Raw genomic sequence first — 6,334 nt, forward strand, 5'->3', positions numbered from 1 at the left:
CTGTCGCTATTGTGTTGTCGGTTCGACGGCCGATCGCACAGGGTTCGGTCGAACGATGGTCGGCACGCTGATTTTGCTGGTGCCTTTGACATAAAAGCCTGCCGCAGTACAACTCGCGCTCGTCGGTTGCGTCGTGGTCGACCTGGTATGATAAAAAGGTTTCAGTGACGTACAACAGTCGGTCAATCATTGGAGTGAGCGTGTTGTCGTTCTCGTATCGACCCAGTGTTGTCACGCCCTACGAGTACGTGCGGTCAGAAACGCGCTGCCACCACCAGCAAGTGAGGACCGACGCTGCAAAAAGACGTCAGCAACGTGATGTACTTAAGTGTCGCCCAAGTGTAACGTACGGGTTTTTCGCTAAATTAGCCAGCCATTCATGAAAGGCGGCAACTACCAGGCTCACGGTGCAGTCCGGACAACTCGGACGATGCCCTGGCCGCTTTCTCTTTTAAAGTGGAGTTGCGGTCTTACGCTACGCACGTTTTCGGCACCGCACCGACGTCGAGCTACCAGTAGAGTCTCAGGGCACGAGTGCTTGCGGCAGCGCGCGTCCGAGCGCTTTTTTTTTCGGGGTACTTCCCGGTGCGCGGCCACGCGCGCGACCCTTCCAAAACGTTTCGCGACTAATCCGCTAGGGCAGGGCGCATGCGCCGTCGCGCCATGGGAGAGGCGGATTAGGAGTGGCGCCCTCTCGCGAGTGACGTCACGGCCAGGACGCCTCTCGCTGCGGCTCGCTCGGCTGCCGCGCGCGCTCGTTCCCTTCGTGTATGCCTGGGGTATGGGAGCCTCGAGCCGTACTTATTGAAGGGTATTGGATTGAAAAAAAAACTTTAATAAAAGTCCTGCAGGACGTACGTCAGCGTGCAGTGGGCGTCTCCCACGCAGGGACCGACAGGGAGTACCTGGCGGCCGCTGCGTGAGCCTGCTGGACGGCCCATTGCTGGTCTTGTAGGAGCGGGCTTCATATGGTCTTCTCCCACTTGTCGGAGGTGGAGTCGGGCGCAGCGTTTCTGCACTCCCAGAGCACGTGTGCAAGTGTCGCCGTGACCCCGCACGAGGGGCACGCATCGTCTGGGTAGACGTCCGGGTAGGTGATGTGTAAGGTGGCGGGGTTTGGATAGGTATCTGTCTGTAATAAGCGTAGCGTTAGCGCCTGCGGCCTGTTTAGTTTGGGGTGCGGGGGCGGAAAGAGACGTCGTCCCACGTAAAAGTGTTTGGTTATTTCATTGTAGGTTACTGGGGCGTCCCTGTTCGCCTCCAACTCATCGAGACGTGGTTGCCCGGGGGTGACGGCGCGGTCGGTAAGCGCGCGCGCAGCGTCGTGGGCTGTCTCGTTGAGGTTGGGCGGGGCGCCCGGATTCCGTCCCTGGAAGGGCGGGAAATCAGATGAGGGTGTGGTGTTTGAGGGTGCTTGGATCAGCGTTGCGAAGGACGCGTAACGCCTTGACGGAGACGACTCCTCTCTCGAACGCTTTGATGACCGGTCTCGAGTGGCTGAGTATTGTCGTTCGCTTATCGTCGAGCATTTCCAGGGCTATGGCCACTTGCTCCGCCACCTCGGGGTCACGTGTGCGTACCGTGGCGGCGTTTAAAGTCCGTTGCGAGGACGAGACCGCTACCGTGGTGAAGGCTCGGTTGCATCGGTAGGCGGCGGCGTCCACGAAAGCGACGTCGTCCGCTTTCTTGTTTATTCGTTTGAGGAACGCGGTGGCCCGGGCTAGGCGCCTGCCTCGATTGTGTTCCGGATGGACGTTTCGCGGAATGGGTGCGATCGTGATCAGGTCGCGGAGCTCGCGGGAAACCGGCGTAAGCTCCGGTGGATACTGGGTGTTCGGTGGGAAGTACCCGAACTCGCGCAAGATGTGACGGCCGGTCTTCGTCATCGTCAGTCGTATCATCTGCGCTCTCTCCTGAGCCTCAGCGATCTCTTCGAGGGTGTTGTGCACCCCGAGCTCGAGGAGTCGATACGTCGGCGTCGTGATCGGGAGCCCAAGGGCCCGCTTCACTACCTGTCGGATCAATGTATTGAGCTTGTCACGCTCCGATTGTTTCCACTTATGCATTGCTGCGACGTAGGCGAAGTGACATAGGACGAACGCGTGTACGAGCCGCAGCAGATTGTCTTCTTTGAGGCCGTGGTGACCGTTGGCCACCCTGCGTACGAGTCGTATTGCGTTGTCCGTCTTTGTCGTCAGCTTGTGGACCGTTTGGATGTTTGATCCGCCCGCCTCGATAATCATTCCCAGTACTCGGATGGAGTCGACCCTGGGGATTGGGCGACCGTTTCTGGCGCGGACAGTGATGTTGCGCTCGGTCGGTGGTTTCCATCCCTTAGGCCTTTTGCCTTGTCGTTTTGGGCTGTACAACAGCAGCTCCGATTTGGCGGAGGAGCACTTGACGCCCGTGTGGTCGAGGTAGGATTCGGCAGTTTCGACTGCCTCCTGCAGAGCGGATTCGATAAAGCCGTCCGATCCCGCGGAGCACCAGATGGTGATGTCGTCCGCGTATACCGTATGGTTGAAGCCTTGTATCTTCGACAGGCGTTCAGAGAAGGGTATGTCGGCTTCTTTCTGCTGCCATGCCTGAACCACAGTTTCTTCTTCAAAAGCGCGTGAGCCGACGAAATTTACGGGTTGGATATCGCAAACTATGTAGGGTTGAAAGGGTCTACTGGTTTTACAATGCATATATGCGCCGTCTGTCCATAAATTTTGCGGAAAAAGAATGTCTGCAAATTCAACACGCGAAGTTGTGTATGATGCTTCACTAAACACTTAACACTCCCTTAGAATTTAGCTATGAGAGACATTGAATTTTACACGGAAGAAAAATTTTAGTAATTGGCGTCAACATGTTATCCGTGTTAGAAAGACACTGCCCGGCGAAGCTGTCATCATGCTTCTTATTACTCTGATGAGTCGTTTTAGTCAAGTATGGCCATTTATTATTGCGTAAAAGAAAGAGTTAGGCGCGCATTCATGCGCGTCTATCTCTTTCTTTTACGCATTATTAAATGGTCATACTTCACTATTTCTTATGAAAAAGTTTGCTGCTACTTTCACAAACCCTGTCGGGAACAGGCCTCAAAAACACGAATTGCTCATGGCTGCTAACACGACGGCGCGTCATGTAGAGTACTTACATAGGTAATTCACAAATACCATAGTATCATTCACTTGAGAGAAAAGTTTCGTGGTTAACATCGAGAGCCAATCAATTGCAAACGATTAAATGTTTCATGGTGGCCCTCAGTAGCCTTTATCGACAGTATGGCACACCCCTCACGCAACAGTAGCACCCGACTGTCGGTATGGCAAGGCACCCATTGTTCGCGAAACCCATAAGTTCACTAGAACTTCGAATTGAAACCATAAAGCATTTTTTACAGCGCCAATTGGAAGGCCTAAAGTATTCTCGAGGTACTACAGCGCAGCTTAGATTGACCAGAAAAGGAAAATTCAAGCACCTTCTGCCTCACCATGTATCGATCCAGCGGTGTTTAATTATACAAGCGGAGAACTATTCGATTCGTCGGTACATAAAAGAGAACCTCGCAAACTTTCATAAAGAAAACACCACAAGCCTTACATATTTCACTCGATTTTTGACCCTCCACCGGTGAGTTATGATATTTTCAATATGTCCCATATTACGCATGATTGACGCTTCGACTTCTTTCTGGCTGCAACCATATGGTCCAAAAGGCATATTTCACTAAAAAATTTGGGCCGAGCAGCCTGTGTCAGTTCGCCAAACAGATTCTTCACGTATATTCCTCAAGCAACAAGCACCAGTAAATTTCTCAAGTGATGGAGTTGAACGTGTAGCACGGTAAAGGGAATATATATTGGTACATTGCTTTTCGTATTCTGCAAATAGCTGTAAGCCTTCATTAGCTTTACTTCAAATTACCGCCAATTAACATAAACACGTGAAGAACCGCCTAATCTTGAGAATCAGATAAAGAAGCAAATGGTGCTTGTAGAATCTAAACTGCAGTGTTAGTTAAGTCCTCGTGTTACTGCCGAGCGTTTCTCTGAAGAAATGCAAAAAATCGAGATTATACCATGAACCGCTCGTCGTGAGCAAACCTGTATTAGGGGATTAAAATCAAAGTAACTGTTGTAGAAGTCATATATAGTCAGCGTTTGTGACATACTTGCTGCACCGCAGCAGGTATGATATCATAACTGGATTCTGATGTGCTATGTTTTTGCGGTTGTGGATCAGCGCATGAAAAACCCGCATTGGCTGGTCTGCGCTCCTTCGGCTGGCACTGTAGCGTTGCCTTTGAGAGCTGCATTGTCGTCTAAGAAATGAGCTCTTTAAATAAATTTTCGCGAATGAAGACGTCGTAAAAATATATTTGAGACGACCGCCATAAGTATACAAGCAGAGAGAACGACGGCGAACAAACGAAAACTCACAGAAAGCACACGGACACCGCCCGAACTATAGTCACTGTACCCGAACTGTACCAGAGGACAGGCGCGAGTCCATGCCCTGACGTCACGCGAGCGGCGGTCGCAGCGCCCCTGTAGTTCGTTCTCGGGGCTAATTACTCTCGTGCCACGCAACCGATTCGAAGAATTTGTTTGCAGTGCCTAAAGCATGCCGTACTCAAGCGAGCAGAAGGCGAACATGGGGCCGAATCTTATAACGGCTCGGAATACGAACCGTTCGCTTCGCCACTCACGACACTAAATGTGCCACTCCCACACCGGTGGTGGAAGAAGGGGAGGACGCGACAAATAGATGAGAGGGTGCCACCTCTGAAGTGTACGTCATTATATGACGCGCTAATCGAGGAATTGCAGAATGTCTGTGCTTGCTAAATAAATGTAAAATATAAATTAAATATTATACGCCAAGTTCTGAAGTATAAACGTGTGGTGCCTGGCGTTTACGCAATGCAGAAGTAATTTATTAATGTCATTCTTTTTCACTCTTAGCCGACAGGCGGTATAGCAAGCGTAAATACATGAGGCTTGCAACGCTATGTCGTCTGCTACAAGGAGCTCGCACGATGCACGCAATAGGAACGCACTGCCAGCACTTTTAAGTAGCGAGCGCGACAAAACCGTAAACTGGTTCTTAGAGGCACCTTTACTTGCCGACTATATCAATTTTCCTTCTTTTTTCGCCCTTCGTCATCGGCTCGGACATGACTCACTCGCCGCCGCGCTGCCGCTATCCCTGCGATCTGCCCCACGACGCGTCGCGTGATAAAAGCAATGGAACTTGAAATCGAACATTAGGATACACGGGTCCTGCATTGCCTGCGTGAAGTAAAATCGAAGAGTGTGGTGTGACGGTGCGCGCTGTGCCGTGAAATTAAGGAACAAATTGTTGCACTCCCGAACTAGAAAAAGAAGGGCAGGCAAATAAGATATCTCCACAATATCTTCCCATCCTGACTGTATGGTTTTGTCAGTCGAACGAAGGCAGCGTTGAACCAGCCTAGTTTGAACCCTTCTGATTGCTGAACGGCGATCTGCGAGCTATTCACGTTGGCGATAGCAAGGGAAATTCGATCTCACCTTGCAAATATCCCCTTGGCACTGGCTTTGAAGCGGAGGTCATGGGAATTAAAGCTGACTCAGCCCTTCTACCGGCCAACACAGTAAGTGCGAGAGCAACTTTGTGGACAGTGTCGGCAGCAGAGATTTAGGTCATTCCGATGAATGTTTCACGTCCGACCGACCTCTGGGAGCTGCAGGCCGGTGGCGATGAACCGCAGCGCGCAATATTCTTTCCTCTGCGTGGAATGACCACTGGTACGCTTGCACCCGAGTCTTCTCCATTTGACAGCTTAGCTTGCAAAAGGTCTACTTAGAAAGCCGGCAGCGGCGGTGCAACTCAATATCCGTCATTTCTTCGAACGCGTATCGCACTTCCAGCCGTGGTTGATACTGAAAGAGCAACGCCGCAACGCCAAGCAGACGACGAAGGCAAGTAATAGCCTCCGAAGCAACCAACGCACGCGCGCGCTACGCCCGCGTGTCTCCGGGGTCGTGCGACCAGGTTCGCAAGCCCACAGCCAAGCCACAGCAACGGAACCCAAAGCGGACTACCCCTTCGCCGGTTCCAACGACCAGTTCGCTTTGAAGATGATTGACAGATGCGTTACCTATTCAAAAATTGCGATACTGCCCCGCTGCCTCTGACGACCTGTGACATAATCAAAATTTTGGCCAATCAGGTGAGGCCAAAGGAACGGTTCCCCAACCGAACCGTTATAAGATTCGGCCCATGGTCTTAGCCTTGGGGCGGCACGGGACAAGAAAGCTGCCAAGGTATACCGAAATTGACAATGTAGGGGAAGACCTAG

Source organism: Dermacentor andersoni, chromosome 2 (genome assembly GCF_023375885.2).
Source record: "Dermacentor andersoni chromosome 2, qqDerAnde1_hic_scaffold, whole genome shotgun sequence".
NCBI classification, from domain to species: domain Eukaryota; kingdom Metazoa; phylum Arthropoda; class Arachnida; order Ixodida; family Ixodidae; genus Dermacentor; species Dermacentor andersoni.